This window comes from Leuciscus leuciscus (genome assembly GCF_965113295.1).
Source record: "Leuciscus leuciscus genome assembly, chromosome: 6".
Lineage (NCBI taxonomy): Eukaryota > Metazoa > Chordata > Actinopteri > Cypriniformes > Leuciscidae > Leuciscus > Leuciscus leuciscus.
This window is the reverse complement of record NC_138730.1, coordinates 35,241,206-35,265,389: the sequence shown is the minus strand read 5'-3', so window position 1 is coordinate 35,265,389 and position 24,184 is coordinate 35,241,206. Positions and strand designations below refer to the sequence as shown.

The 24,184-nt window shown below is 38.6% G+C and overlaps 1 long non-coding RNA gene across 1 annotated transcript in view; it reads left to right on the top strand.

Moving 5' to 3' along the window:
• The window catches only part of LOC309501586, a 460,649-nt gene extending 437,596 nt beyond the window's left edge, over positions 1–23,053 (top strand). Inside the window, exon 3 of the long non-coding RNA XR_014206939.1 lies at positions 22,655–23,053. This is a non-coding gene — a long non-coding RNA (uncharacterized lncRNA). The remainder of the gene's footprint in view (positions 1–22,654) is intronic.
• Positions 23,054–24,184: the final 1,131 nt, after the last annotated feature.

Here is a 24,184-nt window from a genome sequence, read left to right as displayed (position 1 = left end):
AAGTGATCGGTTGATGTGCGTTTTAACATTGCTAAGAAAATTCCCGCTCCTCCGTGAGAGATAGCCCACGAGACCGGTGCGTCTCACTGTGCCGCTCATCAGTAATCACGCCAGCGGCCTTGCGCCGTTCTCCCGCATCCCTCAGCCTCGTCCTGCTCGCCACAGTAAACATAATGAATGGCGACTGTAGAACGCAAAAGCCGAATCCAGGACATTTGGGGCGATCTCGAAATCGCGGGCAAACTCGTCACGGAGACTCACTAGTAGCCTAGCCTTGTTGTTTTAAACTGCGCTCTCTTACCGGTAGGCGTGGCTTAGGAGTGGCCTCCTAGGGCAGCGAAGCAAGTGCATTCTGGGAGTTGTTGTCTTTCATCCACATAAGCCAAAAATACATTTTCTGGCTTTTCTCAGTCTAGAAAGCTCCAAATTCAAAAATAATTTCACATTTCTTCTACATAAATGACCTATTTTAATTACACATTCATCTTTCCAGAGGTGAAGTATCCCTTTAACTCAAATATCTTTCAGGTTAACTAGAAATTGCATTAATCAGCATTCTAAAGGTAACTTGTACAATATGAGACATAAGCTGGTTAATAGAGCAGTATTAGTGCAGTAACTGCTTATTAAAACAACATGAATCATCCTTAAACATGCAAAAGCTCCACTCTTCAACACAGTCCTAACCCCCAAAAATTCAGGATCATAACAGAAATTATTCTAAATCCCCACATAATAATACATCAAGCACTAACCAATTTTTTTTTTTCTCATCTAAAAAACACATAAAATAACATTTACTCTTCTATTCCAGTACCATGAAAATAATGCTGGGAACTAATAATACACTGCCTTTTTTTTTTTTTTTTTTTTAAGGCAACAAGAATCATTAATTCCCAAAACAAATGGATTAACTTCGATTTTACAAATGTAAGTGGATTGAGTGCAATAAAATAAGTTGCAACAAAATGTTCAAGAGCTGTATTGCATTAGCTTATTTTAATTGAGTAAATTGAACTAGCAGCAGAAAAAAAACTTTTTGAGTGCGAAGCAATCATGAAAAGTCACCTGCATGACTCATTCTGAGTTCTCAGAAACACTTGGCAACCAATGCTAAATTATGGCAATTTCTTTAAAATGTTGATTAAAAAAAGATGCATGATGACATGTCCCCCAATCTACTGCACACTTATGCTAGTATTTCTGGCAATTTCTTTAACATGTTGATTAAAAAAAGATGCATGATGACATGTCCCCCAATCTACTGCACACTTATGCTAGTTTTTATTTTCATAAAACTTGTTTGCAAAAACAGTTCAAAGAAGTTCTTGTGCTGCGGTTTAAGCAAAACATTTTTACTATCTGCTTATTTTCCCCCGGTCCCCATGCCTTATTTTGAGCTCTATTATGAACTCTACTCTGAGTATCACAGCAGCTTCTCTCTTCCTTTGGTTGCCATAAGTCTAGTGGGAACTCTGGTGAGAAGTGCAGATGTTGAGCCATACCTCAGTGTTACTTTCAAAGTCGTACCACAGCGCGAAAACCATCTCATCCCCCTTGAGCTTCAATCTTTCTCTTTCTGCCAGAATAGAACTGTATGTGCTCCTTACGCCCCAATTCCATGGATATTACCTTTCATGGGATTCTAAAATCTGGCGGTATCCATTCGAGGCCCTTGAGGAGGGCAGCCAGCGCATGTAGATTGCACCTCAACCCTGCTGAACAGGGAAACAGAGTACACTTAATAGAGCACATCAGCCCAATGATCCTGCGCCCTCATCCAACCATTATAATATCACTCTCTAATAGCCCTCGCGAACTTTGAGGTTCAGTTCGAATTGGAAAGTTTTCCCTGAGCAGCTGTAAACCGGCAGCACTCCAGTGGAAAAATTTGGCCGTGGTGTTCTGACAAAGAGTAAAATATAAGTGGGAATACGAGCTCTATGAATGGGAACTTTGGGATGTGAACAGAATGTAAGAAGGTGGAATATGTGTAACACAAACTGTGATGCAGATGATCTTCGCTCTACTTCATTAGCGGCTGGAACATTTGCAAAGATGTAGCCAGGCTTGGGAAAGCAGACCTTTTTCAAACAAAATGGCTCAATCTGAGCAGTGCGGCCCGGGCCGGCCGGTTTTACAGGTTCTCGGAATCACGTACCCTTGAAATTGTGCAGCAGGTTTGCCAGGTTCCTGGCCGTGCTGGCAGCTGAAGGAGTACTGTAGGTCCAGGCATGCAGGGGCGCCAGAACGTTCTCCATCTGCCGCGAGCTGCTCCCTGCTGCCCCGCGGCTGCTCTGGCCTAATTGAGTGATGCAGCTCCTGTCCCTCATAATGTCCTTTATTTGAATTTCAACACACAAACACAAAGAAACACTAGTTCATGCACATGCATACACACATGACATGATCCTAGCCTGATAAACAGTGGGGTTTCAGGGCATGTTTGGGTCATGTAATTTTTCAGGCGGATTTCCATCGTAAGCTTCATTAACAGAATCACTGGAGAGTCAAAGGGAGTCCGATGGCTAAGACGATGTTTGATAGCATTCTCTGGTGGAAATGACATTTTAAATTGTTGTCTCATTTGTCTTGCTGAGGAGAATTTCATATAGCTATTATATTTTGTACAATTAAAATCATATCCAGATTTTTTGCATAACATGATTAAATTACAAATATTTACAGATAATAGAAAAATATGCACAATACAAATTTTATGTTTACAAAATATTTTAACCTTGATTTTTTTTTTTTTTTTTTTCATGATGAAGACATGGCAAAAAATGTATTAAAAGAGATTTAATATGACCTTCATATATCAAAAAGGACATAAACAAATCAGTTTGTTTTAATAAAAATTTACCTCTGGGACGTAAAAGTGCCTGTAATTAAAGATACAGTTATATACTTACACAAAGCCTCAAAGGAACCTTTCAAAAGGTAAAGGTTAATGCAAAAAAAAAAAAGAAAAGAAAAAAAAAAGCATCCTAATTCAGTACATTACAATTGCTATGATTTCAAACTTAATGCCTGTGTTACATTGTTAAACTGATATTTTTGCACATTGTATATCAACCCTAATCCTACATTGTTAAAAGCATGTTTCAGGGCAGTTCATCTGTCTGCTCGTCGAGAAGCGGGCACATACACTGTTTTCTGAGGTCAGGCTCTGAAGGCGTGATGGAACGAAATGAGAGCAAAGCTGACGTGTCAATCAGCAAGACCAGGCGCTGGGACGACAAATGAAGTGTTGTGCTAGTGAGGGTATGGGGTTAATGCAATTACAGTGAGACTCAGCAGGGTCGAACCTCACACCTAAACCCATCCCTCTCCCTCTCTCCATTCACTACATTACAGGTCACTCCAGGGCCAATCATAGGGCTTCCTCAGCCCACTCTGATCCCGATCCGCCCCGCTGTGGGAACACCGTTCCCGGTGCCCTTGCTAACTGTGTTTAGTCTCCAGAGCTTCACGGAGGTAAACTCAGTCTGGATCGAAGCCTCTCATGTGATATGATAGAGGAAGGTTCTGACATTAATTAGCGAGGCACCGTGGGCCGTGAAATCCAATAAGACCATGTAATGGTACACAACGTACGCGAGCGATAGGGAGACATTAAAGTGGACGCCTGTCTGCCACCATGATGTCTGAAGGGCGACCCTGCACTTCCTGCCCAGGGCCAAGAGGCACAAACAGAGAGTAAGGTTACTGTCATAATGCGAAACAGACCGTGAGTGTGCGAGGAGGGGAGAACGAGCGAAGGAAGGAAAAGAGAAAAGATGGCAAGTAGGTGTGAATGATATAGAAGAGTGTCCACGATAAAAAAAAGGGCAAATCTTTTAAAAAACTAGCTTATAACTCACGTTACAAGTTCTTAGACATTTTTAATAAACTTTTCAATTTCAAGTCATGGTCCATCAGGTAAAAAATCAATAATATATTTTCCATTCCCCTTGAATGGATGTGTGCAAACATTTTAATCATTATTTCCAATAAATAAATAAAAGTTTACAGCTGCTCAAAATTAAATATATTTTGAAAGTGTATAAATTATATAAAACAAAATATATTAAATAAAAAATTATTTTGACAATAAACGAACTGTGTTGTCATAAAAAATAATATGTTCTGCTATTTTAATCACATTACTCCCATTTGATAAATATAACTTTTTCAAATATCAAAAAGCAGTTTTGTTAAAACAATTCTAAGAAATAATAATAAAAGTCTAATTCATAAAGTATTATAAGAATTTCACTCTCCTATTTAATATCTCAACAGTTGTATCACACTGACATTTATTTACTTAATTTCCACCTAAAAAAGTGAAAAACATAATCATCATAGAAGAGGTGTAGGCTACATTATGTATAAATAGCATTTTTAATGCATTTTTTTAATAAATGAGCATCATGCAATTGACCCAAATATTCTTGTATATGCTTGGATGTTTAAAAGAAAATGGGAATCGTGACCACAACAACAGACCATGGCACCGGTTTTATAGTCATTTACCATTAAATACTTACTAATAGTCATAGCAAACTATTACATTTTAATCACTCTCACTTCATATATTTCCTAAAAAGGTAAAAGTGGTTTATTAAAAGTGAAAAGATTAAAAAGTATCCCTGCCAGGAACTCAAAACAAATTCTAATTACCTCGCCCCACAATTCTTAAAATGCGCTGCGCTCAGCGGGAGGAAATGGGCTACTTCTGGAGCATAACATAAGCTCTGAGTTAACTCAGACAGAAAATACCAACCTTAAACAAACACACACGTGTATCGATGCCCATTTTCAGAGAAGCAGATACAGCAGGTTTATGTCACACAAAGGGAGGAAAAAAACAGGAACTCTCATGCAAACAAACAGATCCTAACAGATCTCAAACTGAAACCATATGATAAGATCCACAGTTCACGGAAAGTCTGGCGTTCCAGCGCCCCAACCGGTCCCATCCACTGTCCTGAGCAGTTTCTCAGGGTTATGTATTCAGAAAAGTCTGAGCGTGAAATTGCAGAGGCAGAGATTTGCATCTGCTCACCTAATACTACTGGAATGCTCATGAACTCTAGGCACTTCTAAGCTCTGACAAATGCATCTTCCCAAAGGACAAAGATGTTTTGAATTTCTTCACAACACTGTATGAAAAATGTATATTTATGATTTATAATGCAATCAATGGATTTGGCTGCCTCTGAGATTTTGGATTTGGCACAAAACACGTGCAACACACACACACACACACACACACACACACACACACACACACACACACACACACACACACACACACACACACACACACACACACACACACACACACACACACACACACACACACTTCCCTTAAGCAAGTCACAAACAAGATACTCTAAACGTAATATGAATCAATACAGTTGTGAAGGTAACAAAACTGTAAGGCCAAATCATTAGATTGTAGCTAAGCATTGGAAAACCCAATGGTTTCCTTATTCCAAGTCTGTCAGTCTCAGCTTGGGCCAAGAACAAAGATGGAAAATTATAGACTCTAACTGACAGCCATTCCAGTTTCTGTTGGTCAGTCAACAGGGGAGAAGCCGTCCCCTCTGAGGGCTTGACTAATGGACAACTCTCAGTCTCTGGGAGATGGACTTGGAAGAATGCCGTCTAGGGATTTTCTTCCCCATGGTGTGAAAGCTGTACAAAGCAGCCTGTAAGAAAGCTTATGCAGACATGAAAAAGGTGCCATCTCCATGCACTGGGCAGCAAATGTTACTAGTTATAATTGTTTCCTATGAGACAAAGAGTGGTCTTCATCTAGAGAGTGAATGGGGGCTCAGAAAGCCAAATCCTCCACTGAGCCACATTCAAATTTCAGGATGATTCTTGACTAATTGGTGACATTTAAAGACTAAAAAGTATAATAGGCTTTGTTCAGAATAGCATACCATTTGTATTATATAAAAAAAATATGTGTCACAGACCATAATAGACTCCATAGAAATCTAATATGTCATATCAATTTGAGCTAGTACCTCTGGGGCGGAGATTTAGGATGCCAGTGTTTTTTTTTTTTTTAAATAGGGGCAAAAAATATACTGATGGTAAAGTTCCTTTTCGTTCTTTGCATACAAGTAAAAAAAAGTAGGAAATACCTTTGAAGCATTATACTGTTAACGAACAGCCAGATGTCATCCACACTGCTGAGAGTGATGTTTAGATGAATGTAAACATGTGACGTGTGCTTTCCCCAGTAACAAAATAAACACAACAAAAATGACATCGGTGAGAAAACAGCAGTTAAGAAAGCCTCTGATCGTAGCGATGTGGATATGTTTGCACAAGCTCTACAATTCACCAGTATCATATCAACATATGAGGTAATTAAAATTACATTGTTATGATAGGTTTAAATATAAAGTAAGTTGTATACTATATCTGACTATGTGAGATGAGTTTGAATGAATCCCTTTTCTTTGCATGACACATTGACATTACAGTACAGAATCGCTCTTTTTGCATTAACCTGAAGATTGTATAAGCATTCATTTAATGTGTCATTGAACAAAAGAGAGGCTCTCAGGAGCACATGTAACCATCACATTCTTAGGATTTCCCCGCCGAGTCCCTCACATAAATATCAGTCTACAAGCTGAAGGTCTTGTTTTTTTTAAAGTTTTGTTACAAGTTTTGTTCACACATTGGCAACACAAAAAGCGATAAATACATACAAATTCTACACCTTTTCATGAGTTCACACTTACAAACAGTTAAATAGAGTAAAGGTAATGTGTATTTGGCGTGCTGTCCGAGGGGAGGGCTCCTAGCTCGGAATTTGGCCCGAACCCAGAGAACTCCCCCCATCCCAGGTAGCGATAGGAATAGTTAGAAGTAAGGAGATGGGGTGGTGGAGGGATGCTGGAAAACTGTCATAGAACAGAGGTACGTTTGCAGTATATATACCTCTTATCTCTTTAATTGTGTTGATTAACTGAATGTGCTCCTCCTGTGTAAATTAGGTAAATTATCTGAACATGCTCCTCCCGAACTTTCGATGTTTTTTTAATAAAACATCATTAAGGGTATGTTTACACAATAATGATATAAAATGGAGACGTTTTTTCTTTGAGTTTTCAGCATACAGATTGGACCATGGTCAAAACGATCTCCATATACCTGCGAAAATGACTAAAAACCGCTGAATTCTGCTGCCAGGCCATTAGATGGCGATGAAACACTATATAGATTGAACATGTAATACACATGTATGACATCATTGTTTTCAGAGATTCACGTTTTTGTTGTTTACATCGAGACCGTTTTCAAAAAATTGCACTTTAAAACTCGTTTTCAAAAGTTTGAGTTTTCATCCACCCAAAACACTATTGTAGTGTAAATGAACGTCCAAAATGCATAAAAAGTTTTACGTTTTTAGTTGAAAACGGTGTCGTGTCAACACCCTTAGTTTGACAATACAAAAAGCAATTAATGCATGACATTTTTTACATATACCCTTTAAATAGCTAAAACTACAGGTCCCATGACAAAGCCATCTTAATCCTTTACCTGCATATGCATAATTACACTGAGACACTTTAGCCATTAATCTGGAAACAGCAAAAAATAATTACAATTATTATTCAGACTCATTGTATCTGACCAATTAGAGAGTTCTGGACATCTAAGCCCTGCCCACTTAATATAGCTTATAACTCATAATTCCACTTCTCTGAAGGAAGCCCTCATGGGTGGATATTGTTTACAGGACCACTCACTATGAAACTCGCTCTTTGACAAGGTTGCAAAACAGAACAGTTCACAAATTCGAAAAAGTACAACTGACAGATGAGGTCTGTCCTAACGCATGGCATATCAGCTTTATTGTAATATTTCCTCAAGGCTGAGAAAGCTGAAAGAGAACATAAAATATGCTCCATCTGTTCTGACAAGGAGAAAGAGAGCAAGGTAAACGGAGATAGAAGGGAGAGAGAAAGACTGAGCGAAAAGGGGGGAGAGAGAGAGAGAGAGAGAGAGAGAGAGAGAGAGAGGGAGTGATCCACGCAACAGTGCGCACAGAGGCTCTGGGAAATGAAAACATTTTTCTCTTGGGTCTTCTCACCCAATAAAACAGAGCCGGTGACTCGTCCGCCCATCTGTTCCTTTATCCACAAGAGTAAGAGAGGAGAGAGACAGAAAGAACGACGCAAATGAGACTTTAGGTGCACATAGATGAGTAAGTTCATTCCACTCAACTTTTTCAGACTTTAAGGGGATAGTTCACACAAAAATGCAAATTACTAACCCCTCATGTCATTCCAAACCATGTATGGAAACACAAAAGCAGAAGTTTAGCAGAAGGCTCACACTGCTATTTACATTTAAATATAAAACGAATGTTGATAGGGTCGCTACAAAAAAGCCCCTTGTGTGTTATACTCAGTGGTGTAGTCTAGTTTTTTGTAGTGAGTATACTGTAATCCCTGAAATTTTAAAATACATTTTACTGTGCAATTTCTTTCTAATTTCTTTGAGTTGGACCGAACTTTTATTTTGGTGGGTTGTACACATTTGAGTTTCTGTGTGTTTTAATAAACTATTATTATTATTATTATTATTAGGCCTACTTGAAGTATACTCTACTGTGCAATAGTAATATATTTCTGTTATAATTTCTTCAAGTTATACCGAACTTTTATTTTGACAGGTTGTTGTAAAGACATTACAGTTTCTGTGTGTATATGAAACGAATGAATGACGATAGTTTTATTAAATGAAATGGTGAAATTCTCGTGAAGTGACTTTCACAGCAGCTCTGCGATGAAGTGCACATATGTAGCCTACATCATGGGTCAATACAGTGAAACGCTGAAAACACCACGAGCGTGAGTCACGCGTGCTTCAGTATGTATGTATGTGTGTGTGTGTGTGGGGCACACATTGAGCGCTCATTCCCAGAGACGCGTAGAACAATTGCAGTCTCTTTTAACTTTAATATTCACAGACACTACTAGTCCATATCGAGATTTGATTCATTGTACAGCCCTACTTTTGATTTATTCATTAAAAAATAGCCAAATTCCGTGACTGGATTCCGCGATTCTATCCGTGTCGCTTCGCAAACACAGACGGGGTGAATTTATGAATGAATGTGTGAAAGTTCTGACACAAAACCAAGTTGTTACATATCCTCACGCTTTTTTTAAGTGGGTATACGGAAATCCTTGGCCTTTTCTAGTGGGTATACGGCGTATACCTGCGTATCACGTAGACTACACCACTGGTTATACTGACAATGAATCCATACAAAAGCAGTAAGAGTGATTGTTAGGGAAAGGCAACTATTTTTGCACATTTTGCCTTTAGCCATAGTTTACCAACAGCAAGTTGCATTCCAATTTGTATTGTGCACTATTCCGTGCTGATTTGTTGTAATAGTGCAAGTAACGTGTTCATTCTGAAATTTCCAACAAGAAGTACACTTCAAATGCCACTTCAAATTTAAGTGAAAAAAAAAGAAAAAGTGAGGAATGTTGGACACTTCATGAACTTAATGGTTGCAGCTTTAATTACACAGCAGAGGGGGATTGATACTAGACTGCAATACTACTGTGCCCAAATAGTACAAAAATGCCTGGTGAAAGTTATTTAGGTATAAAATAGTACTCATTCTCAAACTTTTCCAAACTATATTTACCTCAATGCCACATGATAGTTTTGTGTGAGGAAAAGACTAAAATTACCCATACACTTACCAAGTGTAAAAAAACATTATGCTACACTCCTTATTAGTAGTGATATGTAGATCAGTGGTATATGCTAATTAGATACAATAATTGTAGAGAACATTTTGTTGAATTTCTTATGGGGAAAAAAACTAATGATGCCAACATTTTCAACTATCCCCTTACACCCAGCACACATCACAAGCATCCACTCACAGAGCAAAATGAAGAGTGACAAAGCCTGAGTTTCATAATTATATGAAGACTTTAGCCAGTGGATATTTCTTATCTAGCATCTGATTGTGTAGAATGGATTTATTGAACTCATTTATGCTGAGTAACAGTTTAATTGAGGCCAGTAAAGAGTCTCTCATTATCTAGATTGCTCTGTCAGACCAGGAAATGAATGGGTATGCCTCTCTTCCAAACACTACACCGATATACAAAGCCTGATACACACATATGCGCACACTCATTCTTGTACATCTATCTTTGTGTGGACATTCACTGACACAATGCAGTCTCTAGCTCCTTACACTAACCCATGTCCATCTCAACTAAATACCTATAACCCAAACCCTTACCCCTAACCTACCCTTAACTAAATTATTACCTTATCCCTAAAACCAAGTCTTGACCCTCAAACAGGTTTAAAGGGGTCTCAGAAAGTGGCCAAAATGTCCTCACTTTACTCTCTTTGTCCTGACTCTGATGGTCTAAAACTCAAACTCACACACACACACACACACACACACACACACACACACACACACACACACACACACACACACACACACACACACACACACACACACACACACACACACACACACACACACACACACACAAACAAAACAGAAGAACAGCATGTGTTGCTGACCAATAAAATGATGAATCCGAAAATATGCAGTGACAATACATTACATAATTCGATGTTTCTGCTTATAGAGACAGATGGGGGTGTTGCAGATATCTCATCAGAGCTCCTCACATGCTTATCTCTACTAATCAACTTTTTAAAAGGTTCTTTCTGAAATATGAGCTTTTTATGAACCAATAGAGTATTTTATAGTATAATAGTCCAAAACAAACACAGCTAGCCTATGTAGCAAAGTCTTGGCACCTGTGTATGATGTGTGATAGAACAGGCTCATGGACACAAGGATTCATCACTTGTTTCTAATTCGTCACATTCTCAAGGCTAAGGATAACATAATCTCTTAGCATAGCAAGCATAGCATGGCATTGTGTACCATTCTGAAGGAAGATTGATGAGATTTTAGCTCTCTTTCCAAAACATTTATTAATCAATGTTTCTAATGTTACTGTAAGAGGTGTATATGAACTAAAGTTAACAAGGATTAGTAAATACTGTACCAAATGTATTGCTCGTTGTTAGTTAATGTTAACTAAATGTTAACTAATGGGACCTTAAGTATTACTGAAAACTACTAGAAACATAAATGGTTAAATGGCTCTGATAGACATGTTAAAGTTTTTCTTAAATTATACACAACTAACTATCTTAGCTGAGGAAATCATTTAAAACATTTGCGTTTAATCTATTTTCTTAACAATTAAGATACTGAGCAGAAGAGAAGGAAATCGAATCAGCTTTCTTTAGCCACTTAAACACACACACACTCACACAATGAGGGCTATCTATAATACCCAGGCAGAAGGCGGAGATATGGCTGTTATTCCCTGTGTTGGCTGCTCCAAAAATACACATTCCTGGGATGACATAGCCAATGAGAGTGAGCTCACGATACACACCATTTGATCAAATATCCAGAGCAGGAGGGCAAACAAAAAGACTGAGTTCATATTGAAACAAGGACAATTATATTCTGCATTGTATAAAGAGACCTGCATGTAGGGTTGAGTATTTAACTGCACTAATTAAAACGGGAATTGAGAGTGGGAGACAATGCTTAGCTTTCCATCCGTGACCTTCTCTTCCGATCTCACATACAAATTAGCCGAAAAATGTCACACTAACACTTCAGCTTCATGGCTGGATTCATACATTCTTGAAGTAACATTTATTTTCACTAGAGAATTACCAAAAACAGTATACATTCGTTCAGGACTTCATTAGCGGGTGGAAATCAAGCCCCTGGAGTTTCAGCCAGCTGTTTTTAAGTGTACTAAACTAAACAAACAACATTTTTGAGCCTTGCAGGCTGTAGTATTCATGTAATGCCAAAAATAAATGTAAAAATATTATGTCTATGTAGAAGGAACAGTAATGAGTTTGGCTTTTGATGCTGTTAGGAAGAACAGGATGGAAAATCGTCATTAAACACAGGAAGCAAATCACAGATGTAATCCTGTCTGGATCTAGTATAGGCTTTACTAATTATATACTCATTCATTCAAAACTCAAATGCCAAAACACCATTTCTTTTCAATCTAGTGACATTTGTGGTCCATTGTGTCCCTTATGACTGATTAACGGGATACTTACATTCTTGGATGTAACTTTGTTTTGGAATGTAATGCCAAATAAATGTAACAATTAAATAATTTACTTTAAAATAATTAATCCGTGTTATATTAATAAATCAATGTTGATCTTTTTATTTATTTATTAAAATAGCAGCCAAATTGCATTTTCTATTCATCATAAAATTAATTATGCAAAAAAAAAAAAATGTTTTTTATAAGTTTTCAAAAATGCTTGGTTGGACAATATGAGCTACAATCTCAGTTTTTGGGATTGGCACCATATTTTCATATTTTTTCACGCAAGTTTACATAGGTCTGCAGTATTCGATTAATTACTGTTTAAACAAATAATTAATGTAGACCCTTTTTTTTTCTATTCTCACCATCTAGCCTGTAAATACCAGCTGTAACCACCATAATGACTAAAGTAAATATCAAAGATGGTGGCGAAAATATTTCCTGTAAACTATTACAACAACTGGTATGACACGGGTTCATCAGTTCCTTCCCTCAGGTCATAGCTGTGTCCAGTGGTTAAAGTGGGATTTGGCAGGTGGGGGAACCCTCAAATTTTGTGTAGGCGCAACAGGGAAAAATGACTCACCGTGGGACAACATATTGAGTATTGTGGTATAGCAATACTTTTTGGGACAAGAGTGTCACTGTGGCACCAAGTATCACAATACTTATTTACTTGATATTTTAATGGTTAAATATCACTGTCTGTCTTCGTAAGTTTGCAAACACACATGAAACCTGTTCTCTGTCAAGTAGTCACTGTATAATAAGAATTAGAATTACTTTACTCCTTAAATTCCCGGTAAAACAAACATACGTGTGCGGCGTCCGCGTGACGTCTGCGTGACAGAAACACCTCGTTTCCGTTCACCGAAAATGCGTTTTTCATTCGCGAAATGGGTGTGAATTCAAATATAGAATGCTTTTGTCACTCTCGTAAAAAAACCAACTCTGCATGAACATAACCATATTCAGCACTCAAAAACAGGACAGACAACTGTGTTTTTGCTGCTTTGTGATCGTCGTTAATATTTTATAGAGAGTGCAGCAATAACCTTTTCAAATCAAATAATAAAAACAAACAAAACTAAACTGATTTTCAGGCACAAATTGCATCGTTTCGTGAGAATGACCTGCTTGTGAATGCCACAAGATAGACATTATCATTTCAATAAATTCAGCCAAAATAAAATCTCATGAGATCTTTCACAAATGAGAGACCGTTTGGAGCCATCTGGATATGTGGCAGCACTTATCAGACATTAATGTTTTTTTCATTTTTTCTTTTCTTTTTAAAAAATGTTGTCAGAGTTTTCCCCAACACAAAAGAAGATAGTCTCTTTCTCTCTCTTTTTTTTTTTTTACTTCGACCGAGTCTGTTTCCAAGAAACAATTTTCTTCTACAGTCTTACTGAACAAATAAATAGACATTTGTCTCATTACAATAGGCCTGAATTTCACACTAACAAAAAAAGTATATTTGTATTAGGATACCATGTTTTTTGGACACCATGGTCAAGCATGCTATTCTTTCAAGTACCTTGGATTAATCATGTAACACGGTACCATCACAGTAATTATTTTCTTAGGGCAAAATGACCAGTATAAGCATTCCTTTGCCTGCAGCACTTGTGAATTATATTTATTTATTTTATTTTTTATTGAATTGTCAACGCAAACAACAGATGGATATATTGTCACTCTCTCAACTAATCATAATTCTTAGCCACAGCACCTGAGCTCTCATATTCTCTGTGGTCACTGCATCTGTCTCTGAGATAATTATACAAGACAGGAGATGAAGAAAGAGATATAAAAACAGACAAGACAGTGAAGGAAACTTTCAAACCTCCCCCCTTTAAAGCTATGCTCTTTTTCTGTCAGACCTATTGGAGAGGTGTGTATTAGTCTATGTATGTATGTGTTTAATATAAATCAGTCTGGACGGGGACAGCTCATAAACACAGCTTAGCATTAAAAGAGTGCATGACTGCGAGGACGTGTCATGCTTCCTCGTTTTCGTCACCTCGTTCGTCTATGTGCAGGGTTAAACAGATCGCTCTTTTAATTTGAGCCTCTCTATAAATCTGCGCTTTGTCATAACAGACATGTTGAACACAGCCACTTCGCCCAAAAAATTTTTCCTCACACCTCGGTAAGTGTCATGCTGTCAGCTTTTAGCTCAGTGTTTTCACAGGAAAAGACTTATTTGGATCCATACACGTAAGACACAACAGAGGAACACAAACATATACATGCAAGGCAAAATTAAACATACTTCAACATCGATACGAAGCCAAGACTCAGCTCAAACACAAACATGCTCACGCTATGTTCATGGTTTAATACCAAACGGCAGAGAGGCCTTTATTGCAGTGTGAAATAATCCCAGTTGTGCTAGCTAGACCAAATATTCGGGAATGAAGAGTTTTCCACTTGAACTTTGAACTTGATATGTAAATAGAGCAGAGCGGTGTGTTTTAAGCCATGTGTTTCAGCTTAGACATGCTGCTCACGTTCATTGAATAGCTTTCCGTTCTCTCACACAATACTTAGTCGCTGTGCGTGAAGTCTTCATTTGTTGTCAGTCAGTGAACCATTTACTTTTCAGAAATCACACAGACAATGTGAGAGGCCTTTTATCACTTCATAATGAAATTTGCTTTGGTGGCTCATAAAACACCTGAACTGAAAAGCGTGACTTGAGAAGAGTACTGAAAGGCTTTGAGCCTGGGTAAACACGGCCTTTAAGAGTCCTCGTGTTTACAGCCGAAGTCTCCTGACTGCTTAATGAGATCAAGCTGACAATTTACTATTGTTTTAGTGACTACAAGTTGTTCCTATATGATATCATACAGAATCGTTGTGTGCCTGCATAAAACAAACAAATCAAATGTCCTGGATGTAATAAGATTATTTATAGAGAAAGGAAATTAAGTACAATATAATATAAAACAGATTACTGGAGTGTTGGGGAATGTTGCTTTTAAAATGATTCCTCAAAGAAGTTACTTTTATGGAAAACAATGCACTTTTGCTTAACTTTTTGCATTGTAAAGTGTGTGGGTAAGCTATTTCTCTAGAACCAACATTACACTGCAAATTGGGCATAGACGCTCAATCTAAAGTGGCAAATATGCTACATAACAGCCTTGGTGTATGTTTACACGACAACAATGTACTAAAAATGAAAACGTTTTTCCATTGCTTTTTCCATGTACAGACGTCGTCAACGTTGTCAAAATGATCCCCGTTCACAAGGATCAGAGAAAACGACAAAAAACGCTGTATTATGCATGCCAGTCCAGTAGTTGGCGATGTCACTTTTTAAAGAAACATTACGCGCCTATGGGCTCAACATGTAATGGATGTTTGGAGGTGCATATTATATATATATATATATATATATATATATACATTGAGCACTGGCCTGGGAAAAGACATTTGTCATTAACCTTTTCCTAACAGTTGTCTTTGCCCCTCTGCTAAACTCTGATCAATTGCTATCATTCTGTCAATTGCAAGCACTGCCACAAGAAGAAAAAGAGATCAGATCAATACTTGGTTCAGAGGTTCATGTTTGCCCAAGAGAATGATATATTGGAGTGTAATTTTTCATTCAGTGGCCACAAACGTGTTCATAACATCCTGTTTCGGCTCACGCTGATATTGACACCAAATATGTGCCCAAATATGGTTAGTGGATACGATTTCTGCTGTATTGTTGGACAAACAGTGTTTGTGTATGTGGGTGTGAGCAAGAAAGGGAGGAAGAAAGAAAGTGCATTTTTTATTTTATTAGGTTATTTTGTTTTTGTAAGTGAGAATGAGGGGGGGAGGGGGGGGGAGGGGAGGGGGGGAGGGGGGGGGAGGGGGGGGGTGTCAGGCTAGTGAGATAGAGAAGAAAGAGGGAAATGAGAAAATAGACTTCAATTGTCTATTAGAGAGGTTATTGGCCAGAGAAGATTACATTACCTACTCTTTCGACGAGCTCATTCTCTTTACTCCCGAGAGGCCACCGTCTAATAAGGAGGGTTAGTGTTTAGGCATGGCTATAGCCTCTTCCCATGATGCCTTTGAATATACACAAAGCAATCTCACTCTAAAGCTCTCAAAACTTCATTGCAAAACACACAAAGAGGGATTTAATTCTCGCTTTTAAGAACGTACCTCACTCTTGCACAACTAATGAAGACAGCGCACACATAGGCTACACACAAGAAAACGAGAAACTACTGAGACAAAAACAATATTCTTGTCCAGGTTTTTTGATGCAGTGGGCAGAGCAGCAGAATCACGTTAGCCGTCTGTGACCCTGCGAGAGAGATAGGTTGAATTAGTATGAATTGAGTGCCCTGGACTGCAGCTTTCACTGTTATGATAACTGCATGTGGATGTGGCATTTTTTGGCTGCAGATACTGTGCGGATGACTACAAGATGGCCAAAGTGGCTCTGTACAGGAATGGACAAAGCTGACTAAAGGAAGGAAGCTTCAGTCTGAGTCCACTGAGATAACAGCAGAGAGGAGATTCTCTCCAAACTACATGCTGTTATGCAAAATGCATCCAATCCCTGTGCATGACACTCTGCTTGGACAAAAGATGCTCTTTAGCAACAGACTCATTACACCAAGCAAGGACTAGATCTGCTACGCTGCTGCTGCAAAGCAAGTATGACTTGCTTATGCTAAATGCTCTGAACATAAAATTAAAGAAAACATGCTGCTGCTGCTAGAGAGAGGGAGGTTAGTTAGTTAGTTAGCCATCGTTATAATATATTTATTGACCTTTTCATAACTCATGCTTTTATTCATGCCCTGCACTGGAAACAGGAACACGTTTTGATGAGTTTGCTTATAATACATAGCCTATATTGGTGGCTCTTGCTCCTGACCGTCCAGGGGTCTCATTTATAAACGTGGCCACTTCCCACGCAAAGGTTGTGATCTATTAAAAACAAACATGACGGAAGAATGTGCACACCTGTATGTATACTCTGAGCCATGCGTACGCTCATTTTGGAGACAAAGCAGCTTGGCGACACCGATGGTAAGCTGAGAGACTGATGGCATGAAGGAAAACCACTTTAAATCCTCATTGAGTCTTAATAAAAAATACAGTGCATGTTCACAATAACAGTTTAAATAAATAAGAGAATGATGTAAACAATTTTACATATGATATGCACATTGAGATTAAATATGCCATTCTCATTAATGGAGTTCAGCACTTACATTACATGAAATCATTACCAAGAAGTTACAAAAAATTGTATATTCCAATAAATGTTTCCTCACACCTCGGTAAGTGTCATGCTGTCAGCTTTTAGCTCAGTGTTTTCACAGGAAAATACTTATTTGGATCCATACACGTAAGACACAACAGAGGAACACAAACATATACATGCAAGGCATAATTAAACAAACTTCAACATCGATACGAAGCCAAGACTCAGCTCAAACACAAACATGGTTTAATATCAAACAGAAGAGAGGCCTTTATTGCAGTGTGAAATAATCCCAGTTGTGCTAGCTAGACCAAATATTCGGGAATGAAGAGTTTTCCACTTGAACTTTGAACTTGATATGTAAATAGAGCAGAGCGGTGTGTTTTAAGCCATGTGTTTCATGGCTTTTCAGAACGTACCTCACTCTTGCACAACTAATGAAGACAGCGCACACATACACACAAGAAAACGAGAACTACTGAGACAAAAACAATATTCTTGTCCAGGTTTTTTGATGCAGTGGGCAGAGCAGCAGAATCACGTTGGCCGTCTGTGACCCTGCGAGAGAGATAGACCAGGTTATGAAACACAGACTTGAAAAGTATACCAAAGAGACCGAGAGATAGAAAGAAAATTGGACGTGGAATGAGAGGGAGAGAGCGCACTGGATGCCAGAGGTTCTCTGATTTCATCAACAGCTATCCAAACCACAGGCCCTCGAGTTCTCCTCCCCGACACGGCAAAGCCTGCCAGCATCCACCACACTTAGCCACATCCCACACCAACCAGCCCAGTGCCCCGACCGCCCACACCACTGCGTTCACAGATTTAGGAGGAGCTGTAGTTCTGTAGTAACTCTGAGATTTTGTGAGCTGATCTAAAAAAAAAAAAAAAAAAGCAGGGTTGTGAGAGGTTCTTTGCCTGTTCAGAGGGGAAGTGAGCAAGTCCAAGTCAAACGGATCACACCGCAGGTCGGCTGGACTGCGCTGGGAGGTGGAAAGCTGTTCGCAGACAGTTCACTATCAATCTGAGCTCAGTGTTTGGAGAGGAAAGGGAAAACAAAGGGTGATGTGTGTGTGCACAAACACAGCAACAATCTTAAAGTGATAGTTCACCCAAAAATGAGAATTGTCAACATTTACTCACTCTCATGTCATTACAAACCTGTATGACTTTCTTTCGACTGCTGAACAGAAACAGTTATTTTAAAAGTAATTTTCACTGTAAAAAAAAAAAAAAAAAAAAACACTAAACATTTGCTTTTGTGTTATGCAAGAAGAAATGACTTGAGGTTTGGAATGTCATGAGGGTGATTTAAATGATGACATTTTTCATTTTTGGGTGAACTATCCCTTTAATACTGCTAATGAAAGATTCAATAAGGCAATGCAATAACAGAATGATCTTATCTTCAGGGCGATTCGTGTGATGGTACTTTGGTGCATTGAGTTGGTTGCAGAAATAAATGGGGGGTGAAATAGTACGTTGAAATCTGAGTTGAAACGTGTTCCAAATTTGAAAAGATGCCTCAGGGCTAAACGAAAAGATGCAACCAAATAAAAGAAAGCAAAGTGCTGGATCTCATTGAGTTGTTTTTCATTAAAGCCTGATGCTTATAGAGAATTACTTCACTGATTTTAGTGCTGATCAAATATGAGTGATTCAGAGATATACAAAATATTTCTCGGACTAAAAAGAAAAAATGTTGTGGTTGAGAATAGCAATTGTTTTATTGGAAGAATGAACAAGCACATTGATCAACAAGCAAGGTCATTGATTTGACCTGACCTCCACAGGGCCCAATAGCCGAGCTTACCCAAATAAAATGAGTTACTAATCATCAGAATGTTGAAACGTTCATCAGACCATTTTTCCCGACAGCAAGGAAAAAGAATTTGATGAAAGAGACTTCATGCTCCTGTAGTATGAAAGCTTTTTATAGCCTTGGTTAAATTTACATTTACATGTATTCATTTACCAGATGCTTTAATCCAAAGTGACTTACAAATGAGGACAACAACAGAAGTGATTCATGCTAAGGAGGTAGTACAACGTTTCATGGTTTTAATAGAGATAATAGCGAGTGAAACTATAGTGAAAGAATAGTTTATACATTATAGATTTTTTTTCTTTTAAGAAACTGATAGTGTTGATAGAAATGATAAAGTGATAAAGTGCCTTCAAATGTTCATGGAACAATTGGGAAGATCATCATTTATGATATATGTATTATAAAAGGCAAACAATATGTTATAAATGGTGTTTATTTGGAAAAATAAGCTAGATTGCCCTCACACCAATTGTGAAAATTCCAGAGTGTACGTGAACCATTGTTTAAGCCACAATATTCAAGTGGTTTTGGGTGCATTTCCGTTTGAAACTCATTTATGACTGATGGTGAAGCTGTAAAAGTCTCTCATGGAAATCATGCATCTGTCTGTTCAAAGCAAATTGTAAAAGTAAATAGCATAATAGCGTAGATCTCAGCATGTGTTGTTTTCCCACGGCAGTGCAAGAGTGAAGGTAGTGTGCAATTGATTTCATGCTTCTTAGAACACACACGCTTGTCTTTGATGCCTGGATACATTGTGATGCTTCTAAACGGTTGAATTAGTATGAATTGAGTGCCCTGGACTGCAGCTTTCACTGTTATGATAACTGTATGGATGTGGCATTTTTTGGCTGCAGATACTGTGCGGATGACTACAAGATGGCCAAAGTGGCTCTGTACAGGAATGGACAAAGCTGACTAAAGGAAGGAAGCTTCAGTCTGAGTCCACTGAGATAACAGCAGAGAGGAGATTCTCTCCAAACTACATGCTATTATGCAAAATGCATCCCATCCCTGTGCATGACACTCTGCTTGGACAAAAAATGCTCTTTAGCAACAGACTCATTACACCAAAGGACTAGATCTGTTACGCTGCTGCTGCAGAGCAAGTACGACAAGTTTTATAAGTCTGAATATTTTTTGCCGTACACCATTTTTGGCTTTCGAGTGCACGTACACTTTTAGTAAGGATCCTACGCACAGTTTTATAAATGAGACCCCAGATCTTTAGACATCCAGAAATTTCACACCTCTATGGAGCACAGTGATGCGCACAGACATTTTCGACCTTGATGAGTGCTCCCTGTTCCCTCTTTCAGCCCTATAATACCCAGTCTGGTTAACCCTACCTGTCACCACCAGCCAATGTCATCTGATACTAATTGAAACCCCCAGTTTCTCTCATTCGGACCAGTTCCAGCACTGCGGGGCTCTGCAAAAATCCACACATCCATCTCTTTGCCTTTCAGTTTGTGTACCCAGCCTCCAACGTGCCTCTCCAGCCGGCAGGACGGCAGGGCTTCCTGACCGGACCCTTTGAAGGTCCAGGGAAGACAGATTACCTGTCCGAACCCCAGGATGTGTATGTTTGATGTCGGCTGCTCACTGGAGTGTTTGCTGACATTGCCAAGAGGCCAAAGATGTCTCCGGGTCCTTTGTTTTCCACCTTTCAACACCAGGTCCAGTTCACTTTCCAAAACATTTCTGGAAAAGACAGATGCATCGGCATGATGTTGTTTTGGTCAATGTAATGTGCCTTACACATGGTCAGTTTGAATTACAAAATGGTGTTTTTTTTGTTTGTATGTTTGTTTTAATAGTAATTTTTGTCTTTTAATGAAAATGTGCTTTCAGTATTTTGTCATATTAAAGCTTATTAAAATATTTTTGGGTTAAAAATTACCGCAATTTTTTTTTTGAGCAAGTACATAACCAGTCGGTGTTCAAAATTATCTGCTTGCCTTAGCTCGATTCAAAACGGTAAGCTTGTAATAATGTTTTTAATTCCAGATTTCCACGATAAATTTTAGCATGTCTTTGCGTCATTACATCTTATCTGTACACATAAAGAAGATGTCCCGGCTAGTAGGCTAGATTCCCCCTTCCATGTAAATCGCTTTGAGTACCCAGAAAAGCTGAGGTAAGTAAGGATGTTGGAGCCTGGAGGTGGATATTTATAGCCTTTTCTCACAGCACTTGATATAATTAAACTTATCAATTTGATGGCAGATCCAGAAAAGTTCAAATGACAATCACTAGGGACAATTGGAAATGCAAAAGACTTCGGACTTCAGAGTGGCTACAGAAAAAAAGCGACTGCAACTGGGCACATGAAAAAATAAGGATAGTTATCGGAAGGGCTTTTGAAAGGTAAAAAATGTATTATATTCCATGTTTTAAATATGCATCTGATTACAGATACGTCTGTGTTTGTATTTCAAAGAGAATCAGTTCTAAGGAATATTCATTTGTTGGTATGACAATTAGAAATTGAACTACAGGTAGCCCTAATACACATTAAATGTAGTCACGCAATGCTGAGGTTGTTAACATTAACAATTTGTGAACAAAGTATAATTTGCACGATTGGACGTGATATGATAAGCGATCATTAGATTTAATCAGCGCGATAACAAAAGTGGATGTTACTTGTTCAGATGACATTTTCCAGTGAAAATTCTTATGTTGGTCATACTTTCAAAAAGTAGAATCTGTGATTCCGAATGACAGTATCCACACCAGGCGTGGTGACTGACAGCCGCACATTCTCCTCAAAACATTGGATTCATCCGCGTTGTGTCGTGCCGAGGCACAACCCACGTAAAGTTGATAATTCCGCAAATAACTGCAATTGCAGATTTCGAACAGAGATGGCGACAAAGAGGAAAAACTACCGACTGCAGCTTTAAGGTCAGCCAATTCTTTTGTAAAATGGCATCCAATTTTAGGTCAAGTCAAGTCAAGTCACCTTCATTTATATAGCGCTTTTAACACTATGGATTGTTTTAAAGCAGCTTTAGAGTGATAATAGGAAATTACCATAACAGATTGTTAAGGCTTTACAATTATAGCTCTAGGATAAAGTTATTGTCCAGCTAAAGTTAGTTTTGATTAATTGATTCACTTCCGTTGCGAAGATCATTAGTTATTAACTTAGGGGCCACTATCACAACACCGTTCTAACAGGAAAACCCTTAACGCGCTCCTGCCGTCCATCCGCACAAAACAGTGCCTGGTGTCTCGAGAACGCACTCCCTGAAATAGGTTCGAAGGAGCAAACGATTAACCGTTCTCTCTGCGCAAACCTCAAAAACGCAGGAAGTTAGGACTTTTAAATTTGCTTTGATGTCAGACGCTCTGAACAGTGACGGAAAATAAACAAAAACATTTGTTTATATTATTCAATTCTATATTAAGGCGAGACACGGCAGGCAAAAACATCGTTTTTTTTTTACTGGTCAATTTTGAGATTTTTGGATATTTGTCTTCAATAACACGTCTTCTTTCAGACTTGTGGTGAAAAAAAGTCTGAAATACACATTTAGGTCTTTATTTTACTACACTTTGTCTGTTCGCGTCTGTAGATTTCTCATAAATTCAACAAAAGTTGGCGTTCTTAATCCTCCCGCTGCTCCGCGATCTCTGTCTTCTTCCTGTCATCACACGCACGTCTGGATAGCTCTCTCTCTCCTGTACAATGCTGTCGGATCCAAATATGGTAATTTCCTTTTTATCAGCAACCAATCGTGAAAGTAAAAGGGCTGAATGCGCAATCTCATTGGCTGATGATAAATCTTTAAAGCCCGTTTTCTCAAAATGACCATACTATGGAGTCAATATAGGGCCATATATATCTGCAAAATAAAACAATGTTTTGCAAACAAAAAATATGTTTTGCAAAAAAAAAAATATGTTTTGCAAAAAAAAAAATATGTTTTGCAAATAAAAATAGAGTATTGAGAATTTTTCTTGCTTTTTTGCAAAAAAAAAAAAATTTGCAAAAGAAAAGTTAACCACTGAGAGAAAAAATAAAGTTTAGCAAAGTAAAACTTCAGCAGCATTGACTTTGCAACACATATTTCCCTTTGCGCCGCTCCTTTAAATCCGCGTTTCAGTCATCCGTGCCTCTGCGGCGCAAGCTTTCCTTTGCGCATCATTTTTCTTTGCGCCTCGCTTTGTGTCCCTGATTTGACGTGGGGGGAGGGGTCAAGAGGTTGGGGTGTGTACAAGGGACGAAGGCGCGTCCCTCTCGGAACGTCATCAGCGCGAGCCCCAGACCGAGTGGATCGATCGAAATGGCGGAGCAGAGACATGCTGTGCTGCGTTCCAGTCCACTTTTAGACACGCACTTGCGAACTTCCCTAAGCACTTCCCCTTGGGGGAATCCCTGCCGCCATTTGAAGTGCGTTCCACTTCGTGAAGTGGACGAGGGAAGTTTATATGGACAGACCCTCGTTCCCTCGATTTTGACCGAGGGAGCGAGTCTGCTTCAAATGTACACTTCAGGCACCTATATGTCCCACAATGCAGTACGATTGTGACGTCACCACATATCTCGTCTAATCACCACCACACAGACAACTCTATGATATATTAATTATAATGTTTTAAATTTAAAACAACCCAAACACACCTATAAACATTTGGATACTGCATTAAACAAATTATTAAAGGGAAAAAAATTAAATAATAAATCAACTCCACAGCTGATTCCAAGTGATCAAGGGCTTAGGACGTTCCAGTTCAGCCCATTGCAGTTTCCGCCAGTAGTGGGCACTCGCAATGACGTACATCCGAGTGAACGAGATGAAGGGAAGTTAGCGAGTGAAGAGCATGACTATTTTGGACTGGAACGCAGCACGGGTGATGGATCACAGGTATGTATTATTGACAATAATAGTCTGGGGCTCTATTTGCCTGCTGATGAGAATATGTATATTGTGATGT